General features: G+C 41.5%; 1 protein-coding gene across 1 annotated transcript in view; it reads left to right on the top strand.

The window, feature by feature from the left end:
* The window catches only part of ryr2a (ryanodine receptor 2a (cardiac)), a 794,383-nt gene that overhangs the window by 10,145 nt on the left and 761,550 nt on the right, over positions 1–22,688 (top strand). The gene's annotated exons all lie outside the window — the stretch shown is intronic.

The following is a 22,688-nucleotide window of genomic DNA, read 5'->3' as shown; positions in this document are numbered from 1 at the left end:
ACCTTGCTTTGGGCAGCATTTGTGATCATCAGCGCCAGGCTTCACAGGCAGCACAACATCACTTTTAAGGGGGCTCAGGGGCAGGTCTCTACCTATCAGACCAGCCATAAGGGGGGACTTTTCAAAGGCTGCAGGACTAGGGCTTTCTTGGGGATGGGGGGAAAATGGCCTAAGGCAAGGGAAGAAGCTGCAGGACGAGGGCTGTACTGGGGAAGGGTGGGGGGGAGGTGGGGTGGTATGTGTGGGGGTACATGTTGAACTGTGCAAGTGGCTTCAGGATGGTGAGGGCTGAGGAGGCAGTCTCCAGAGGAGATGAGGCCAGATGGAGATGTGAGAGTGTGTTTGAGAGAGAGAGTGGTGATGTCTCTTGAGCTGGCAGTGAGTGAGATGCCAGTGAATGTGTGATGGCCTTGTGAGTGTGTGAGTTTAGAGTAATCAGATGGTTGCCTTACCCTGGTGACACGGATCAGATCATTCATCCTCTTTCTGCACTGGATGGCCAACCTCTTCTGTGCAGCATTGGCACTGACCACCACAGCCACTGCCTCCCAAGCCAGAGTGGTGAGATTGCTGGACCTCCTGTGGCCAGAGTGGGCATGGACGACATAATGGCAGGCCTCCAAAAGGCATTCCAGTGACAGGTCACTGAACTCTTCTTGGCTCTCAGGGCCATGTCTTCACTGGGGCAGTCCTGGACTGCAAGCATTGAGAACTTGTGCGCGGCTGCAGTTTAGATATGGCACCCGGAGTGAGGTAATGGCATAGCGGGCGATTCAGAGGCTGCATGCCAATGAGACAGCATATTCCCTGTGGCTCGGTGGGTAAAACATAATTTTTCACCCCTGCTACTGCACTTAATGCAAATCTGGGACGATTTCGCCCAATAGTTTCCATGTTTTTTGTTTTCTATGTTATGGCTTTGATTGTTGAGATTATTTAAATATTGGCCTTTTCATGTGTGCTTGTTCCCAGAATTTACTTTATATGTCAAATAGTGAAGTCTAAATTGTTAAGAAGATGGTCCAGGATCTCCATACCTGAACTCCTTTAGTCACCAGATAGATAACCTGTTGTTACTAAATACAATTTAATCTGGGGTAGAACTCCTAATGAGGTTGTTAGAAATCAAAGGTAATGCTTTTGCAATGCACTTTTATTACTTTATAAATTGCAATAGGTTTCAATATAAATAAGGATTTATTCTTTGACTGGTATGAACTATTATTGGAGACTAAGGCCCAGATTTTCACCATGTTGGAGAGATTCTCCGTTGTGGTGGAAATGGCTGAAAATCCTAAAACCCGTCCCCTAACACAGCATTTCCTGTTTTCACGGGGGCAGAACCGGAGTTGGGCTGGGATTCATACATTCACATTTTATGGAGGCAGCTGGCCATTTAAATTGTCAGCTACTTCCACTGAAGTGGGATTTTCGTAGGCTAGGATTGTGAAACCCAGCGTGTGCAGATTAGACCAGGTAAGAGTTGGCCTGAACTTGGTAGATTCATTTGCATAGCCAGGGTACCCCTTTGGAGAAGGAAGATACCCTTTTGAATATGGTCCTGGGACACCTTTGGGAGAGGTAAGGCATCCTTTGAGAGATGTAAGACACCCTTTGGGATTGTTAAAAGTAAATATGTTTGTGTGTAAAAAGTGTATAAACTCATTGGAACTGTCAAAGCTGTTAAAGAACTATCAAGCTGTCAAAGAACTGTCAAAATTCATTGGAACTATCAAAACTCACTGGAACTGTCAAAGCTGTCAATGGATTTAACTCTGCTGGGCTTTAATTTTGAAAACAGTCTGAAGTTCAAAAAATGCAGAGCTTGATATTTCATTCTGTCTGTTGCTATGAGGCTGAAGGTTATCATTATAGGATTTGTGCTGCGATGACTGATTTTACAAACCAACATTACCACAGTAGGATTCATGTCAAGTGAGCAGTTTGACTGACAGCACCAAGTGGTTATATAATAGAAATGTTTGTTTTCATAAGAGATTAGTTGAAGGAATTTCTATGTTTTGGACTTTTTCATCATTGAGAGTGATATTTGTTTAAAATGGCTACGTCATCAACAAACGTAAATTTATTTTATGTTAGCATGGATTCTGAGGTTTGCCCATGGTGCATACTAGGTGAGTTGGCATGGAGGGGGTAAGAGCAAAGGGTGGTGGATGGGGGCATGAGTTGGCACTAAGTTGGCACAGAGGCTATAAAGGGCCAGAGGGATGTGTGGGGCATTGGATGTATGAGGGGCCATTGGGGGGTGGGTAGATGGGAATGTGTTGGGATAGGGATTATGAGGAGCCATGGGGTGGGTAGAGAGGCATGGGCTGGCATAGGTTGGCATGGGGAGTGTGTGGGAGTGGGTTAGGGCTGGAGGGCTTTTTTTTGTTTGCATTTTTTAAATTGAATTCAATAAAGTGCTGGAGCACGGAGGGGAGGGGCGGGGAGGGGGGGTGCCGACTTCCAATCCAGCCTGCCCCCCACCCCAGAACAAAAATTGGAACTGCAAGCTGCCATTTTTAAAGGTCAGGTTTGCTGATCCGGGAATTTTCCCATCTCCGTGCACCCAACCTGGGAGTGAAAATCTGGGCCTAAATGGAAAGCTCTTGCTGATTTGCCTGTTTGGAGGTTTTCTCCACAAATGCTAATTTACAGAATTTTAATGGAAAAATTCTGCCCACAGCAAAACCTTTTAAAATAGGCCACAGTCCTCCACTAGTAGCCCAAAGGTCCTCACAAAGGGTCGGGTAGATGTTTGATACTTCTAGACAATTGGTTTTGGATTGTTTTTTCAGTAGCAAGTATGCCACATCACCTTCAATGCATTACTTCCTGAATTAAAGTAAAAAATAGTAATACTGAAATCACTGTAACAAGTAGATTATAATGAATGATTTTAAAATTAATTGTGGGCTATAGAGATATTTCACAACACCCATTTGATTTTTTTTGCCTTAGCAAGATGACTACTTCATATATAATAGGTGAGATAGGAGGGAAGTTAATCATAGACGAAGCATACATGTACTTAGCACAATGAGGGCTTGATAGGCTGAATGTCCTTACCTTGTTGTGGTTATTCTTGAGCTCCTTCCTTATTATAATTGGACAGAATATTAAATGGTCCGGTATGTTGTAAATATTGATCTTTCTTTTGAAAACTTTACAAAATATGATTAGGCACTCATGAGGTGGTGTTACGTTACTGAAAATAACATTGATGCTGCGTATTTTTCAACAACTTGATATCTCACATAACAAGTAAAACAATTTTACAGTGAGTGGCAAAGCAACAGTGCTCGACGTTTATCTTGGGAAGAAACTGCTCACAGAGAGGTTCAGTGGGCTCTGAAGTGTAGACTTCCCCTTTTCCGATGTCAGTTGAATTCGGTAACCTCGACAGGGGACCTGTGCTTTCTGTGTACAGGGCAAATAGCAGGCAGGCTGATCAACTAATCAGATTGAAGAATATTCAGATAGCAAAGCAGGAAGCACAAACCAGGAATTAAATTTCATTTAAATAATTATGAAGAAAGCAAAATAAAGATGGAGTATACACATTGGATTAAGGTAGAGTATTGAATGAAAAAACACAGAAGCTCAAAAAAAATCTGCAACATTTGGGAGGATGAAACTCCACACATGTAAAATTAATTTTTTAGGGGCAAAGGGGTTGTTCAACTGTAATTTAATTATTTTAAGAATGAATTAATATTAACATAATTATGAATTTATTTAATTTAACAGAATTAAGATTCAATTATGACTGACGGAACAAGGCTTAAGCTTTTCATTGGTCTTTAGAGCAGCAATAAGGGGTAATTAATTTAAATTCACACCTTAATAGTGATTTGTCCAGATTACATCGGCAAAAACTGGAACCGTGTGGAGGAGGGGGGTATCTCTGACAGCAACTTCCAGTTCTTTGCGTTTAACTGCGCATGTGCAGACTCCAAAAGTTGATGCCAATTTTACTCAGTAAAAATGGTGAGCACTGACAGCTTCACCATTATTAGCAAAATCCGGACCAGGATCAATTAATCAGGTTGCTCATTTCTTCAAAGTTAACTTGCATGCACCAAGTAATGATAAAATGACAAATTAAGTCACTCAATTCGTTTCAAGTCCTTTGAACGTCCATATAATTTTTTCACATATCCACACACTTCATTAAATTATAATACATATTTATGAAAAGCAAAACACTCATTCTATAAAGCCATTGTATGCTAAAAATAATACCTTTGCACAGCCCTGCCCCCTCTGTGCTGCTGGGATTATGAGCACTGCTTTGTGCCCATTTTGAGGAATATATCAAGAATTTATATGCCCATCCAGCGATACAGTACTTTGAATCAGAACATGTAACTTGCATCATTTAATAGTAACTAGTTTGCGATGAAAACTTTAGCTCAAAGAAAGAAAACAAAAGTCACTTTTGTGGTCAAGCATCTGTAAAAAGACAAAGTGAATTTACCTGATGCACTTAAAGCACACTTCCAATTAAATTGTTTGAAGTTGTTCTACTTCTGAAAGTAATTAGCTTCTCAATTAATTTTGGTAAATTTTTTTTTTACGTTGTTCTATAAATATTAACATGTCCTGAGTCTTTTCTCAGATTGTGCGTGAATTGTAGCTCTAGTAGAAGTTACTGAGTGTGATTGTCTAAATAGAGGATTCAACTTTTTGTTTCAACAGGCCAATTGAAATAGGTTTTGAATATTTATCAAAGTGGTTGTTAGGAGAAATGGAGAAGCAGTTTCTGAAAGACTTATTACAGCATCAACAACAGCAAAACATGCGTTTTACCAGGGTTAAATGCTCCAAGACACTTAAGTAAGCACTATCAAACAATATTTAACACTGAGCCAATTAAGGAGATATTAGGATATGTGAGCAAGGGCCTGATTAAAGAGAAAGGTTTTAAGGAGCATCTTAAAGGAGGAAGAAGGGGTTGACTTATCAAGAACAGCTAAACAGGTTAGGCCTTTATTCATTAGAGTTTAGAAGAATGAGGGGTGATCTTATTGAAACGTACAAGATTCTGAGGGGGCTTGCCAGGGTTGATGTTGAGAAGATGTTTCTACTAGTGGGGGAATCTCAAGCTAGGGGGTATAGTTACAGAATAAGGGGACATTCATTTAAAACTGAGATGCGAGGGAATTTCTTCTCTCAGCAGGCAGTGAATGTCTGGAATTCTCTACCTCAGAGAGTTGTGGAGGCTAGATCATTGAAAGTATTTAAAGAGGAGGTATATTGCTTTATTGAAATATCGGGGAGTTGAGGGCTATGAGGAGCTGGCATGAAAGAGGAGTTGAAGCTGGGGCAGATCAGGCATGATCTTATTGAATGGCAGGGCAGGCTTGAGGGGCTGAATGGCCTACTGCTCCTATTTGTTATGTTTTTATGTTATGATGGAGAGGTGGAGAGGGTTAGGAAAGGAATTCTGAGCCTAGGCCAAGGTAGCTGAAGGCGTGGCTAATGGTGGAGCAATTAAAATTGGGGATGTGCAAGAAGCCAAAATTGGAGGAGCGCTCAGAGAGTTGTAGAGCTGGAGTAGGTTAGAAGGGAGAGATATGTAGGGGCGATGTCATGGAAGATTTGAAAGCAAGAACAAGAATTTTAAAACTGAGGTTTTGCTGGACTGGGAGCTAATTTAGGTCAGTGAGCATAGGGACAATTGATGAACAGGACTTGATGTGAGTTAGGATACGGGTGGCAGAGTTTTGGATGAGTTCAAGTTTATGGAAGACGAGAGGCTGTCGGGAGAGCATTGGAATACTCAGGTCTAGAGGTAACAAAGGCACGGATGAGGAGTCAGCACCAGATGGGTGGAGACAGGTGATATTATGGAGGTGGAAGAGATACTCTTGGTGATTAAGTGGATACGTGGTTGGAAGCTCATCTCTGGGTCATATAGGGCATCACGGTTGCAAATGGTATAGTTCAGCCTCAGACACTTGCCAAGGAGAAGGAAGGATGGGGTCAGTGGCTAAGGAACAGAATTTGTGGTGGCAACCGAACACAGTGGCTCTGGTTTTTGCAATGTTTAGTTGATCAAAATTTCTGTTCATTCATGTAGTGCTGGGCAAGCAACTTGGCAAAGTAGAGCGAGATGGTGAGGTAGAACTGGGTGTTGTCAGCATACTTTTGGAACCTGACATCACGTTTTTAAATGATGTGGGCTTAGTTATATTTAGCATATAGCAAATGTATGTAAAAATAGTTTTTAAAACAGACACACTGCAATTTCATAATGAAAACACTAAAATTGGCTGATTTAGAAATAGCTGTATTAAAATAAGGAGTTCTGGTGTGACTGATTAGCAGGTAAAGCCTTATCAGTGGTATAAATATTGCATGAGCTACAGTTCCACAATACCTGACTGGGTAAATGCATTACAAAGCAAAATTATTGTAAAGCGGATTTTCAGAATCTAATTTACAACAAAGTTCAAGTCATGCAAAAGTGAATCGGAATAAATTCAGTGTTTTTTAAATTTGAGCCAAGATAGGTCAATGTGTCCTGGCAAATAATGCAGTACTCCTTTTAGTTATTTCAATGTCTTACAAGGTACTTCATCAAATCTGTGTTATTTTGATTTACAGTTGCAACATTACATCCTGCACAGAACCATATATGATGCTTCAAACGTGATTAGTTCATTGGAAAGTTTGCAACAAAACCAGCTTTGTGTAGTCCGTAATGGAGCCCTGGTGGCTTTCCAGATGTCATCAGATTTCTGTATTTTGTGTATTTGTTAATCTACTGGCATGACATATCAGAAAAGTATTTTCCCCATTGATGGAAGTTTTTCTTTGGGTAACTGACATTGATTTTGTTTTGGAAGTCTGAACAAAAGGTCTTTAAGAGTATGTTAATATTTCCAGAGGTTCTCTCACACAGAAAATGCAGTCTAATGTACTGTAACATGACCGTAATGTGAGGAAAAAACAATCATGTTTATTTTTAGGTTAATGATTTAAATACTGTTTTTGTTAAATATTTCCCCATCTGTTCTGATATAATATCTAATGGAAGTCTGAAAGCCAATTGATAAGAGTCGTTTGCAGATCATTGCTGCTGGGACCATGGAATGGCCATAATGTAGAATGTAAGTTGCTGGTGCTGAATAACATAGCTTATATTTTAGATAGTTTACCTTGTACATCCTGGAGAAACTTGACAGAATATTGCTTTTAGAAGCTTTACATGCGATTACTTTCCTCCTTCAGGAGATTAGAAAGATCTTGTGGAATCTACAAAAGTAAAATTTGTAGGTGATTTCTTGAACTGGCTTGATGAGCTAAATAACGTTTCTCATTCCACCCCTCTGCTGTGCATGAAAAATATTATTTGGGCACAAAATGTTGTATAGTATCTGTTACACCTGTAGTGGATGCCGTAATAATTATGGTTAATAGATCCTGATATGTTATATATTGACTGGTAAAACCTTCTTGGTCATCTACCCGATACTTTTACACCTAGCCCCACTCGCACCCTTCAGTGGAGAGAGTTAGACCATAAGACCATAAGACATAGGAGCAGAAATTAGGCCATTCGGCCCATCGAGTCTGCTCCACCATTCAATCATGGCTGATAAGTTTCTCAACCCCATTCTCCCGCCTTCTGCCCGTAACCTTTGATCCCCTTACCAATCAAGAACCTATCTATCTCGGTCTTAAATACACTCAATGACCTGGCCTCCACAGGCATCTGTGGCAATGAATTCCATAGATTCACCACTCTCTGGCTAAAGAAGTTTCTCCTCATCTCTGTTCTAAAAGGCCTTCCCTTTACTCTGAGGCTGTGCCCTCGGGCCCTAGTCTCTCCTACTAATGGAAACATCTTCCCCACGTCCACTCTATCCAGGCCTTTCAGTATTCTGTAAGTTTCAATCAGATCCCCCCCTCATCCTTCTAAACTCCATCGTGTATAGACCCAGAGTCCTCAAACGTTCCTCATATGTTAAACCTTTCATTCCTGGGATCATTCTCGTGAACTTCCTCTGGACCCTCTCCAGGGCCAGCACATCCTTCCTGAGATACGGGGCCCAAAATTGCTCACAATATTCTAAATGTGGTCTGACCAGAGCCTTATAAAGCCTCAGCAGCACATCCCTGCTTTTATATTCTAGTCCTCTCAAAATAAATGCCAACATTGCATTTGCCTTCCTAACTACCGACTCAACCTGCAAGTTAACCTTAAGAGAATCCTGGACTAAGACTCCCAAGTCCCTTTGCACTCCAGATTTCTGAATTCTCTCCCCATTTAGAAAATAGTCTATGCCTCTTCTTCCTACCAAAGTGCATGACCTCACACTTCCCCACGTTGTATTCCATCTGCCACTTCCTTGCACATTCTCCTAACCTTTCTAAATCCTTCTGCAGCCTCCCCGCCTCCTCAATATTACCTGTCCCTCCACCTATCTTTGTATCATCTGCAAACTTAGCCAGAATGCCCTCATTTCCTTCATCTAGATCAGTAATGTATAAAGTGAAAAGTTGTGGTCCCAACACTGACCCTTGCGGAACTCCACTAGTCACCGGCTGCCATCCTGAGAAGGACCCCCTTATCCCCACTCTCTGCCTCCTGCAAGACAGCCAATCTTCTAGTTACTGGGCCTTCCTTCCCTCGCCAAAAGTGCAAAATTAGAGCTTTGCCAGCAAACCCCCTTTTGAGAAGAAAATTGGGAGTCACAAAATCCGGTACAAATTTAAAGCTAAGGATTACTAACTGACAATGCCTCCCACCTCCATGGAGAGAAGGGGTGCTCACAAGGTCCCCGATGCTTGTCTGAGGTTAATATGTGTCTAGTGGAGACAAGGGGGTTCACCTGCTGCCTACCCCACTCTGTCACCTCCACTGAGATGATATCCAGAATCCTCCTTTCAGAATTTTTTCACTAACATTAACCCTCCCCTCTTGAGACAATGTGCCTGCTATTGCTGCCCTGCCTTCATCTCCAAACTAGTTCACCTCTCTCCTATCCCTCTTCCCTGTCTTCTCTTCCCCTCACCTCCCCATCTTCTCCCCTCAGCCCATCTCCCACCGAACTTCTCTGATTCCCCCTCTTTCTCTCTCCCTCCCCTTTCCTCCCCATTCCTCCCTGCACCCTTCCCACTCGCCCACCTTGGTCCACTTATCTCCTGTTCTCTAATCCTGCCTGACCCAGTGGCTGAGCTCAATCCTGACACTCTGGGTGAATTTTTGATCCCTGAATGCAAATTCAGAAATCGCCGTGGCATACAGGCTCTCTGATGAGAAGTCCCACTTCCCAACGATGTTTGAATAGATGTGGGGACCTGGATGCCGGAAAGCCGCCTGGGTGCAATGGTTCAGCGCTTGAGCATGCAAATAAGGCAATTAACAGCCACTTAATGAGCTGCAAGCGATTTTTGTTCTCAGGCATGGGCATCATGAAGGTCCATGACCACCCCCCCGAGTAAGGGATGACAGCCCAGCGGGGAGCCAGGCACAAAACTGGGTCCATTTAGCAACTGTAAATTGAAGAGCTGTGGCTCAGAGAGCTGCTCAGTTGGAGACACACAGCGATCAGTGAGTGTGCAAAGGGAGCACAGAGATAACTCTGGAGGCACGGGTATGGGGAGGGGGAGTGACCCTACAGGGGACTAGCAGGCGGTCCAGACATCAGTGACCATGCTTCCGGAGGCAAGGGAGAACAATGAAGGAGATAGGGCTGACCCACTCAAGTATGGCGTCAAACAGGGCTGAGGAGCAGCCGCTCACACAGTGAATGCAGGTCAGTAACTCTGAGACACCTCCTCCCCGGCTCCACTGCCCATAATTGGGTGCCCAATGCTTTCTCTGGCCACTAGTTGGCCTGGTCATTTTAAGTCACTGACATGATGCCAGGTCGGAAGCCGAAATTGCGCCTGACGTTGGGGTCCCAACCCCAGAATGAAAGTTCAGGCCCTGTGTGCAATGTCATGGGAGGTCAACTGTTATTTTCCTGTATTGATCATCCGGACTGCCACCTTACACAACTGCTCTCAGTGGTGGATCTGAAGTCAAGACAATGAGCCACATGGTTTTCTACTATTCTAATCACAGCAGTTGTCACCATAAAAAAAATTGCATTATTTCTGCAGTGTTGCCAACATCCTGATTAGCAAAAGAAGCCCTGATGTAGTGCCAGAGATTCCTCCAGCTCTGTTTCAGTGCCACTTCAAGGCTCCCACTTAGATGCTGCATCAGGGCTCCTTTTAAGAATCACGAGTCTTGGCAATGCTGCTACTGAATTATAATGGCCATTCATTTTTGAACTGAAGTGTCTGGGAGTGTAATTGTGTAAATTGCTGAAAATATCAACAATGCAGTATGTCAAACGCAAGCATAATAGCTATGACAGTAGAGATAATAGTTTCAAATTCCACATTGGTATCTCTTTAGCTTGATATTGGTTCTGTTGTTCTTTAGGAAGTGGATTCCACAGCATGAGTCTTATACAAAAGCCTGAGAGGCATTCTGACATAAGCTTGAGTGAGGATATCCTGATTACATGTGCCTCCACTACAGTGTCATCCATTTCTTTATCTTTCCTCCTTTGAGTCCATTTTTATCTGAGCCTATAGACAGGGCCAGACTGGACCCCTCTCTCATCAATATCACTGCTAACACTTATAGCTGTAATTGTGACCATGGATATTTGTGACGAAAGTTTAATAATTTTCTTAATATTTTTCTGGTTTATTGTGAAGTAGGTTTATGGGGGCAAGTATAGTTGGGTCTGAAATAAAAACAAAAAAATGCTGGAAAAACTCAGCAGGTCTGACAGCACCTGTGGAGAGAAAGACAGAGTTAACATTTCAAGTCCGTATGACTCTTCTTCGCTCTGATGAGTTTTTCCAGCATTTTTTGTTATTGTTTCAGATTTCCAGCATCCGCAGTATTTTGCCTTTATCTATAGTTGGTTCTGTCTGTGTGATTTAATTACATTCAGAGTTATGTGGACCACAAGCTTGACATCATCAAAAGAAGCTCGGTGCTTGACATGCTAATGAGTAAACAGGATGTAGGCTTAGCATGTAAGGTAGGAAGGGAATTTGCATTTTTAGATAAATGAAGGGATTTGGATTTCAAAGGGATCTTAGTCCGTTTACAACTAGCCAGATAAGCAAGGCTGAGTATGTATTTTTCCCAAAGATTACTGACAATATTGGTAATATTAAAGTTTTTATATTATGAGGAAGATACAGTTTCAAAGACATATGGAGCAATGAATTTACATATTAAAAAGAGTAAACATATATAAAGTAGAATGAAAGGCTATGTGGGAGAAGACCATATAAGATCTAACAGGAGTGTGTGAAATAGCCTTAATGAAGCCTCCAGCTATTTGTGCATAAGCCTGCTATGTAACAAAACTGATATTGGGGAAAAGCCTTTTGGAATTCCACTGTCAAGTGGGTATTTTGTTAACTTGCTGGGTTGGTTTTAAATCTAAAATCTATTTTGGACTGTTGCCTTAAAGGGGGTGTAATGGGAGTCAGGTCAATTAGGAAATTTAGGATTTGTTATAGTGGTAAATAATTGTAGTCTTATGTATGTGCTTGAAATCTTTTATTTTGTTAACAAATATTTTAATTTAATTTTTAAAATCTCTAAAGGCATTTGTGGACTTATTACTTCTGAATTCAATGCATGCATCTTGTAATAAATACAAATTAGAAAACCGTTGTGATAGCGCAACCAAGTTTCCCTTCTGGATTTGGTCTGCCTGGCGCACATCATCTGCCACGTCATAACATACCGTAGACAGGAAATCATATTCCTGTGCAATCTGTTCTGTTAGCAGCCAGACTTATGGAGGAGTGGGACTTGGGGCAGACAAGCCTGGCCTGTGTTGATCTCATGTCAGAAAACACTAACATGCAGTCCAGGTATCCAACACACTGCCTATCAAGTGTGAAATGGGAAAAAGGTCACACTGGCGCAGAAGTGGGTGCTCTCTTGAGGCTAAGGTTCAACAGAGCAGTGGGAACTTTACTTTGCATATGTCTGTTACTTTACTCTGCATATGTTACTGGACTGCTAATCTAGCGACGTGAACACTTTGGGATTGAGTTCAGTTAATTAAGTAAATCTGCAATTAGTAGCTATTATCAGTGATGGTGACTATGAAGCTATTGGATTTCGCAAAACCTCAACTGGTTCACTAATGTCCTTCAGGGAAGGAAACCTGCTGTCCTTACCTCGCCTGGCACCTATGTCACTTTAACGGTTAGGTTGACCCTTAACTGCTGTGCGAAATAGCCTAGTAGGCCATTGAGGCAAATCACTATCAAGGTGTTAGGGATGAGCAATAAATGCTGGCCTCATCAGTGATACTGACATCCTGTGAATAAATAAAAAGACCAGACCTTGGAGTGCTTGATGCTGACACTGACATGTGAAGAGCTCCACTATTCAGCACTGGCATTTCTCATCTTGATGAGCTTAAATATGTATTTTTTAAGATATTAAGTTTTAAAATGCTTCTGGACAGATTTTTCTCACAATAAAACACTGTTATTGACCAATGTGACATATTAATTCAGTCCCGCAGCTTTTTAATTATTTTTTTCCACATTGCTCATTTTATTGTGTTTGCTTTTGATGGGTTTGTGTCACATCCAGATTTCAAAAACATAGGCCAGAATATTGCCGTTGGCATGCAGGGCCCCACATGCCAACACGTAAAATGATGCGACATGACGTTGGGCATGTGTCCCGACGTTATGACGCGTCATTTTGATGTTGCATTTGGCGGGTGTGCGCTGGAGGCAGCTGAGCGCCCGCCGAACTGTCAAAGGCCTATTAAGGCCATTAAGAAAGTTAATTTACCTCATTAACAGCACTGCCTGTCCAACCTTAAGGTTGGCGGGCAGGCGAAGAGCCCAAGCAGCCTTCGCTTTTTCCAGGAAACCTCATCCATAGGCGGAATGAGGTTAAATGAAGGTTTTATAAAATTAATAAATGAGTTTGATAAACTTGACAAACATGTCCCAGCTCATGTGAGACAGTCACATGAGGGGACATGTTTAAATAATTTTTTACTTGAATTTTAAAAAACTTTTATTGTCTATTCAATCTCCCTGAGGCAGCTCCATGCCTCAGTGAGATTGCTGTGCTCTTTCGCGCACATGCGCAAAAGAACGCAGGCCCCGACTTTCCCTCCTCCCCCTGCCCGCACATGTAGCGCTGAGTGCTACGGAATGTGTATTATGGCTCAATTGGCCCACCCACATAAAATGGCGCGCAGACCACACCCGATGTAAGTAAGATTCAGCCCATAGACTAAGCCTTCAAACTGTGCTGAGTTCACTTTATGATTCTGGTTCTTTTTTGCATTTGAACTCAAAAACCAACTTCATTTTGTACTCTGTGTACGCCTGTACACAAAACTCTCACAGTTACGGGTAGAAATATATTTTCATTCACACCAAAAAAATTCCTCACTTGGCTACACTTTTAATGATGACTTATGATTTTTAATATTGAACTCTTATCAGGATATTAACAGTGGTGTGTCACACAACTGCATAATAGCAACTGCTCTGTAGACTAAAAATTGTATTTTCAATGTCCATCTCTTCAGTTTTTCATTGGTTCTATTTAGTTTCAAGAGGTGAACTCCATTGCATTTATATCCCTGCATTCATGAAAGATATCATGTTTTCCTAGAACCTTTGCTAATTGGAATATCTGCCCTGATTCTTTACATTCTAATAACTGTTAGCAAGACATAGACAGGGGCTCAAGGTAATTAACCACAAAGATGCAGCAATGGTTTTTAATACTATATATGCAGTTCAAAAAAGAATGGAAATTAAGAGTTGGGGGATACGTATGAAAATGTAATTAAGGTAAAGGAAATCAGTAAGCTTTAAGTGGTGAAATTTAACTCTTCTGCCTTTTTATTGAATTATAAATTGTATCCAATTTAAAAAGAAACTAATTAGAAGAAAATGCTGATACAGTGACACCACCAAATGCTCGAAAGGATTTTCTGTTTTATTTCAGATTTCCAGCATTTGCAATATTTTGCTTTTTATTTCAATTTTATTTATTTTTTTTATTTTAGATTTCCAGATTTTGTAGTATTATACAATTATAGAGAGTAATAAAATATGGTTTAATCCCACTACTCAGAGCACCAGTGACAGTCTTATTCAGACTCAGTAAAAACCTTTTATAGGGAGTCATGGATCCAACATCATTATTAACTTATATATTGTAAAAATAAATTGGGGATGAATTTCCTTCCCATTTTTTGGTGTACTTAGCTTGCAGGAATGGCACAGGAAATAGTTTCAGTGAGAGAGAGTATTTCTGCGACTTGCCCTGAGTTTCTTCATACTTTATCCACCGTCTGGCGTTATTTTTATATATTAAAGCAAGAGCCAGTGGTGTAGGAGCTGCACGTTTCTGTGATGCCCACTGCTGCTACACTGTAGATAAGTTACAGGCTGACACTTTAGTGCAATACTGAGGGCATGTTGCATTATTGGAGGTGCCATCTTTCATATGAAATGCTAAACCAAGGCCCCACCTATCCTCTCAGGTGGACATAAAAGATCCCATGCTACTTTGAAAGATAAGCGTTCTGATCAATATATTTCCTTAGCCAATTAAACTGAAATAGATTATCTGGCCATTATCTCATTGCTGTTTGTGAGAGCTTGCTGTGTGTAAATTGGCTTCTGTTTTCCATCATGCCAAGATTGACTAGACTTCAAAAGTACTTTAGTCTGACATAAATGGCACTGTATAAATTTGTTTTCTGGGTGGAATTTTATGGAGGTGGAAAGGGCGTTTAATCACCTCGATGTTCTGGTCAGACCGCAATGAAGCCGCAGCGTCAGAGAGTGTTGAATCCTCAGTATGCTGACTGCGTAGAAAAACTTTGAAGACACAGTGAGACAGTGCTCACATAAAGAGCTGGTAAGCAGACGGATCCCTCATGGTAAGATTGCAGTACATACCCTGTCAGTTCAGTGAATGGGACAGCGTGTGAAGAGGACCAATGCTGGGTTAACTCAGTCAGGACAGACAGGTGACCAGGGTGTGGGCTGGATCGATAATGAGTGAGAGAGAGCCAAAAAAAGACAAACAAAACGGTCATAAAAATCAGGCCAGAGATGGTTGCGATTATAACAGGCAGAGCTTTGGCAAAGCACATGAAAGCGACTACAATGACACTCATCCCAGGTACTTTAGGGCCTGAATTTTTCAGGTGGTGGGTGGGCTCGGTGGGGGCAGTCACGGAGCCGATCGCTGTCCGCGATTGACTCTGCGCCGCCATTTTACGCAGGTGGGCCTATTAAGGTCCGCCCAGCGTAAGATGCGAGCCATAGCGCTCAGCACTACCTGTGTGGACGGGGGGAGGAGGAAGAGTCGGGGCCAGCGCTGTTTTGTGCATGCTTGAAGGGCTATCGTAATTATTAAATAAATGGATGTAAAATTCAATTAAACATGTCCCCTCATGTCACATGTTTTGATTTCGTGGAAAAATGATATATTTATTTAATAAAAACTTTAGGAAACCTCATCCTGCTCATGGATGAGGTTTCCTAAAAAATGCAAAGGCCGCTTGGCCTTTTCGCCTGTCCGCCAAACTTAAGATTGGACGGGCAGCGCTAACAATTTCATTAATGATTCCTTTAATGGCTTTAATAGGCTGTTTACATATCGGCAGGTGCGCAGCTGAACAAAATATTGCGGGACTGCACGATGACTTTGGGACGCACGCCTGACATCATCGCGCGTCATTTTACGCGTTGGCGTGTCGGGCCCCCTCCTCCATGCCGACTGAAAAATCCTGCCCTCGGAGAAGGATATTGTCAAAATGTTCACAAAATTCCCCAGCCTGAATTGGGATGCAGATGACCTACCATCCAAATTCAAAATGTTTAAAGCATACAGAGCTATGATTCCTTGATTCAGGGTGTGTCTGAATCAGCCAAGCAAACCATAAAAATTGGCCTAGCAATTGGGAATGAAGATCTACACAGGCTGAACACGTCTGTATTGATAGCAGAAGAGCTAAAGGATCCGCAAAAGATATGGACTACGTGGGAAGACTGGTTTGGAATCGGGTTAAACTTCTGTATTCATCAGCTAGAGTTCATGCTATTTCGACAACAACAGAATTTATATACCACTTCATTAGCAGATGCAGAGGAAAGGGTACGTATTGTGATTTTTTAGACGCAGATCTAGCAGACAGAATTGTTGAGTTGGTGATTGCATCCACACCCATGGAAGAATTCCAGAAAGATCTGCTAGACAAGCCCAAAATGCATAGCATCGAAAAGCTACTCAAAGATGGATGTAAGTATGAAGCGTTCCTTGCAGGTCAACAAAGTTTCCAGGTCCTAAGTACAACCCCAGTTGTTGATGTACTCACCAGAACACGTAAACCTAGCAAAGCATGTGGAAGGCATGGCCGTCTCCATACACCAAGAAAATACTCAGCTTTCCGGCAATTCTGCAAGGCATGTGGCAGAAAGGGCCATTGGCAGCAGCAGTGCACTAGAGCAAAAGCTGATGCAGCTACAAAGAGCCATGCACTGATCCAAACAGACTGTACACACCGGGTACCTTCAAGCAATAAGAATGACCGTCTGGTATCCCGTCTGAAACATATACATGAGGTGATTGACAAACCAGAAAATGATGATGATGTGCACAATGAGATGATGAGCAGTGAACACATGTTTCACACCGTCAATCTTGTGGAAAACACAGATGTTGTCGCACTGTCTGAAGTGTTTGCCAAAATTCAAATTTTTTGCCCTTGTAGTAGTTGGTAACTGCTCGTTATTGGTCAAGATTGACACATGGGCAAGTGCCAACATACTACACCTAAGAATTCTAAAAGACATGTATCCACAGACATGGAAGGCCACGGCGAAACCTACTGCTGTGAAATTCTCAGTGTACAACAGTTCAGTGACTCCACGTGCAGGTTCCATTGCCCTGGAGTGCAAGTACAATCAATCCTCCTGGGTGTCACAGATGTTCTACATCTTGGAGAATAAAGGCTCAGCCATTGTAGGTTTACTGGCATTCTGTGACCTCGCACTAGTGACAATAGTATCAGTCAGGCTCTACATGGAAGAGCAACCTCAGAAACTACTACTATCACCTCAGCTCATGACTGAACATTGAAATATCCAGAATGTTTTGTCGCAATTGGCAGTTTCATGGAGCTGCAACATTACGCTTGCAGGAGAATGCAAGTCCATCGATTGATCTGGTACATTTTGCGCAACACAAATGCCAGCAGCTACAAGAAGAAATGACGAAAGACTGCACAGTACAGAAACTGTGGAAAACTATCACTGAAGGATGGCCTGATTCGATTCCATGTCCATGAACACGTGAGACCATTTTGGCCTTACCGGGAAGAACTAGGCATCTCCCGGGGAGTCATTTATAAAGGCAGGCAGGTCATCACACCCGAATCTTTGCGAGCTGATGTTTTGGAACAACTTCATCACTCACACATGGGCATAGATCGGATGAGAAGGCTTGCAAGAGAGACAGCGTATTGGCTGGTATGAACAATGACATTGAAGTCATCATCAATTGAAGTGCGAGGCAGTCGAGAGCCTATGCCAAGTCAGCACAAAGAACCACTGATTCCACATGAATTTCCTATCCATCCTTGGTCCAAACTTGCATCTGATCTCTTTCATGTCCATGGCACTGACTTCATCATCATCGTCGACTACTTTACCAAGTACCCCATTTTCCGACAATTGCACAATATGTCAAGCACAACTGTTGTGCAAACTCTAAATGCTATTTTCAGTTTATTTGATGTCCCTAGAGAGATCATCACAAATAATGGTCTGCAATTTATTGGTAAGCCATTTCAGGAAATGTGTGAGAAGTGGAATATTGATCACACTACTTCTTCTCTTCATTACCCAAGATCTAGCTGAAAAAATGATTCGCATAGGGTGAAATCCCTAATTCTCAAATGTAGACAGACCAAGCAAGACCTACACATTGCAATGTTACATCTGAGAGTGACACCTTTAAGTGCAGCTGTTCCATCACCAGCAGAGCTCATGTTTGGCAGACCAGTGCGTACCAATTTACCAACCCTTACTCATTCTACTCTCTCTCAAACTAGAGAACAACTTTTAAAGCTGCAAAACAAGATGACCAATGTGCATGATAAAAATGCAGGTAAAGGATTGCCAAGTTTAGAGTTGGGAAAACAAGTTTGCATACAAGATCCCACAGATGGTACATGGCAACCAGCTGAGGTGACAAGGATTTGTTTGGAAACAAGGTCCTATGAAGTCATTACCCACATCCCACATCCCACCGATCACTGTGAACAATTAAAGAAACCTCCAGACAAGGTTGCAGGATCTGGATGTACCAGCAGAATACCTCTATGCTTTAGAGACTGATAGATTCATCAGCTCTATACACTCATTTAATGGTAACATGGACATATAGTGTAAATAGTTACACTCCTTTGGAAGTGGTGGTAGGGGGGATGTACTTTTAAAAAGAGAGGGGGATGTTGTAATATGCCTTTAAGGGATAGTTGCATGACATCATTAGAAGGGAAGTATGTTATGCGATCCAGTTTTAGTTTCACTTTTACTTTTGAGCAGAGCACAAACACAGCTCTACTGCTGATGTCTTCAAGCTTTCTACGTATGTATAAATGTTCCCAAGTGTCTGGACTAAATAAATGAACCCATAATGTGTTTGCCCAATCCCTTATGAGTGACTAGTGCCTTTATATCATTATAACAACACGGCAATGGTTTCACATGTTTACTGAAGATGAACACAGGTTTAGCAAATAGAATAATAGCAACCTGACCATTCATATGATTACTGTTTGTGAGAGACGGCTGTGTAAACAATGGCTACTACATTTGTTTAATTTAACAATATACATTACACTTCAAACTAGTTCATTCTTTATGATGTATTTGAGGCATTTTGCGTGATAAAAGGTATTATAAATAAATGTGTGTGTGTGTGATAGAATGATACAACACAGAAAAAAAGCAAATTTTCCCATTGTACTTGTGCTGGCTGTCTGAGAGAGTTATCAATTAGTCCCACTCCTCTGCTCTCTCCCCGCAGCCTTGCAAAATGATCTTTTTTATGTATATATCAAATATCCTTTTGAAAGTTAATATTGAATCTGCTTCTGCCATCCTTTTAGACTGCATATTCCTGTCCTAACCACTTGCTGAATTGTCGTCTTTTCAAAAAGATTTTTTCTAACAGTAAGCACTAAAATTCAAAAAATAATGTAGTGTGTCAAAATAATTTAATCAGGCTGCCAATATGAACTGGAACACCCAGAGGCCAGAAATTTCCAGCTTCTCACGCTGGTGGGATCTTCTGGTTCTGCTGATGCGAATGGAGATATCAGTGGCTTGCTGGCCCTACAGCAGAGTGGCTGGGGCTGGGTGGGTGAGGGGGGTGCTGGAAATTCCGGCCATAGTGCCCCCTAGGTAAATTGGGATTTGGTCAATTTTCATTAAACTAATCCCCACTACAGCCGCAAACTTAACTGCTGGATGGATGTATTTTCCAAAATTTTGTGCTAGTTAGTGACTTGTTAGCAGCTTTGCAGATCATTATTGTCTCTGTTTCATGATTCACTGCCCTTGTTTTACAATGAGTAATGTTCTCCAATGTCAGAAAGATGCTGAGAGTGTGAGAATATTCAGTAAAGATGGTTGCTAGCAGAAACAGATTAACTAAGACTTTATGTCATAGGTATAAAGCAAAATGAGAACTTCCATAATATATTTAGTTATTTTTCTGTTTGCATACCATATCTATGTCAATTAAATATGGACCATTCCAGCATTATTATGTGTTATATGAAGAAGTTAAACCTTTCTTCCCTCACTTTAGTTTTCACCTTTTTAATTGTCTTTCCATGTTATGACTCCCACTCTTGCTACAGCTCAATTTTGAAGTGGCAACTATTCCATACTTTAATTAACCATTCTTCACATGTGATCTGAAATATTGAATGAAGACAGATTATTTGATAATAGGGGTATCACAATGACTCTCTTTCTGCACCTGATGTGCACCAAAGTGCATCTTCCTCTTGGAGCCCATTTATTGCATCTCTAACATTATCTGAGCTGAAATCAGTTAACTCAGTGCCAAGTGTAAGAATATTCAACACTACATGGACAGATGCAATGAGTTATAACTTCATGTTCAGCCGTGGTGAACTTCACTTCAATAATGTTGAGATAAAATTAAAAATGCATTATTTTCAGGCTAGAGCACTTGGAGATCTATTTGGCTTTATTTAGCATTCTGGGGTAAACCTGGACCAATGGCCAAATTTAATTACTTTAAGTTGGAAGGCGAAGATGAATCGTTTTCTGCAGTCTTTCTGGCTTTGTTTTATGCAGTCCTTAAATAGTACTGTCTGGAACTGCCTGTACTGTCCAGGCTGTAGGCTTGATAAACATTGTTAGAGGTTTGCAGTGGAGTCACAAAGGCATTTTCTGTGTACCGTCTGTTGCTGCTAATAAGTACTTGCATTAGAAACGCAAGATTTATGATGTATACTAAAGTTGTTTCACTTTTTGAAAACTATAGTGGTGTTACTGAACAGCAACAAGCACGTAATAAAATGCAGTGCTCATAACTAGTTACATAAATGCAATGAATATTTTACATTCTCTGGTATTGTTCCTGTCCATTGTTCACCTTGGTTGTCAGACATCTGATTGGTCTGTGAGAACCACATGACTGATAAATCTCACCTGAGATTTGGCTGTGTTAATCATTTGACTGTTTAATATATCATCTGTTACATATTTACCATCAACCAGACCCCCAACTGCTACATCCTTTGGTTGAAAATCCTGTTCTAACCGATCCAATTTTGGAGGGACCTTTGGAAGTCTGAGAAAGAAAAGCCAAGGGAATTGACGATAGACTGAAATAAGAAACAAAAAGGTGCTGGAACACTTTTGGGGGCGAGTTACAACCAGAATTAAAAGTGCACAAGCAACAAAGCTTCTTTTATTAAACAGCTTCTTCAGGTCCCGAGTCTGCTTGCAGATTCCCTCTGCTAATACGATTCTGTGCAGCATCTTCAAGTGAACAAAATATACATATTGCAATTTCAAAACACTGCAATATTCAGCTGGTCAGGCAGCATTTGTGGAGAGAAACAGCTTGCCTAAATTTTCCAGTTCAATCCGCCATGGGAATTGTCACAGGCAGGATTGGAATTTCGGCGGACCAGCAAAAGGTCGTTGACTTCGGGCAGGAAATCCCGCCCAGTGCTTCAGGCTAATGACCTATCATCAGAACTAGCGATGAACCGTGTAGCCTGAAACGTTAACTCTGTTTTTTCTCCACATTTGCTGTCTCACCTGCTGAATATTTCCAGCATTTTTGTTTTTATTCCAGATTCCCAGCATCTGTAGTGTTTCACTTCTTTGCTGGTGGATTGAATTTGAAACGATTTTTTAGATCATCATGTTTTGCTCAGGCAACCATGTTTTGAAATTGGCCATTAGTTTGCTGAGAACTTCATATATGATCTTTTTCCCTTGCTTTCAGTGAATAATTCCACCCAAAATTGAAGCAGAACTCATTCTCATGGATTCCTCTTCATTTAAATATTTGTTGGTTGTATGAGTTACTGTAGAAATTGCATCAAATTCCACATTCTACTCGTTCTGAAACCAATTGAGATGATTAAGTATATAAATGTACAGTAATAATGTATATACATCTGTGCTGTCTACAGTGTGAAACAGCTGAAGATAAGCAGAATTGACTTTCAATTTGTTTACCTTCAGCCCCAATATACTTCCATGCATCTATTCCTATTTAAGTACTCTCTCTTGGTATTTGTTGACAGTTGTGATTTGCAGCAATCATTATGTAGTTTTGCAGTGATACTGACTACACATGGGAGTTTAGGTTAGCAACTTTGACAATAACATAATAGCCAGCAATATATTCCAAGGCAGTGACAACAATGAGAAATTCAGATAATTCAGTTGTATAGGCCCCATGCTTGGAAATTCTCTCCCTACACCTCTCCGCCTCGCTATCTTGCTATCTTCCTTTAAAACGCTCCTTAAAACCTCTCTCTTTTATCAAACTTTTGGTCACCTGACCAAACAGCTCCCTTGTGGCTCGGTGTCATATTTTGTTTTATAATACTCCTGTGAAGCAGCTTGGGATGTTTCATTAAGGACAGAATTTAGCCCTTGTCAGGTGGGCTTGGCGGGGGCGATGGGTTAGCCGACCGCCACCCGCGATGGGGGCCCGACCGTGATTTCACGCTGGCGAGCCAGTTAAGGCCTGCCCAGCGTGAAATGCGAGCTGCAGTGCTCAGCGCTGCCTGTGCAGGCGGGTGGGGGGCGGGTGGGGGGGTGGGGTTGGGGAGTGCGAGTGCGAACTTCACACATGCACGCGAGTGTGTGCTTGCAAATCTCCCTGAGGCACAGAGCTGCCTCAAGGAGATGAAGAGTTTTCAGAAAAATAAATAAAGGCTCATAACATGTTATAAAACATGTCCACTCATATGACTCTTGTCACATGAGCAGGGACATGTTAATTAAATTATAAAATTTTTATTTTATTTTTACTTGCTTTTATCCTGCCTGTGGATGAGGTTTCCTAAAAAGTG

This window comes from Cetorhinus maximus, chromosome 14, assembly GCF_964194155.1.
Source record: "Cetorhinus maximus chromosome 14, sCetMax3.hap1.1, whole genome shotgun sequence".
NCBI classification, from domain to species: Eukaryota; Metazoa; Chordata; class Chondrichthyes; order Lamniformes; family Cetorhinidae; genus Cetorhinus; species Cetorhinus maximus.
This window is presented reverse-complemented; position numbering and strand designations above follow the sequence as displayed.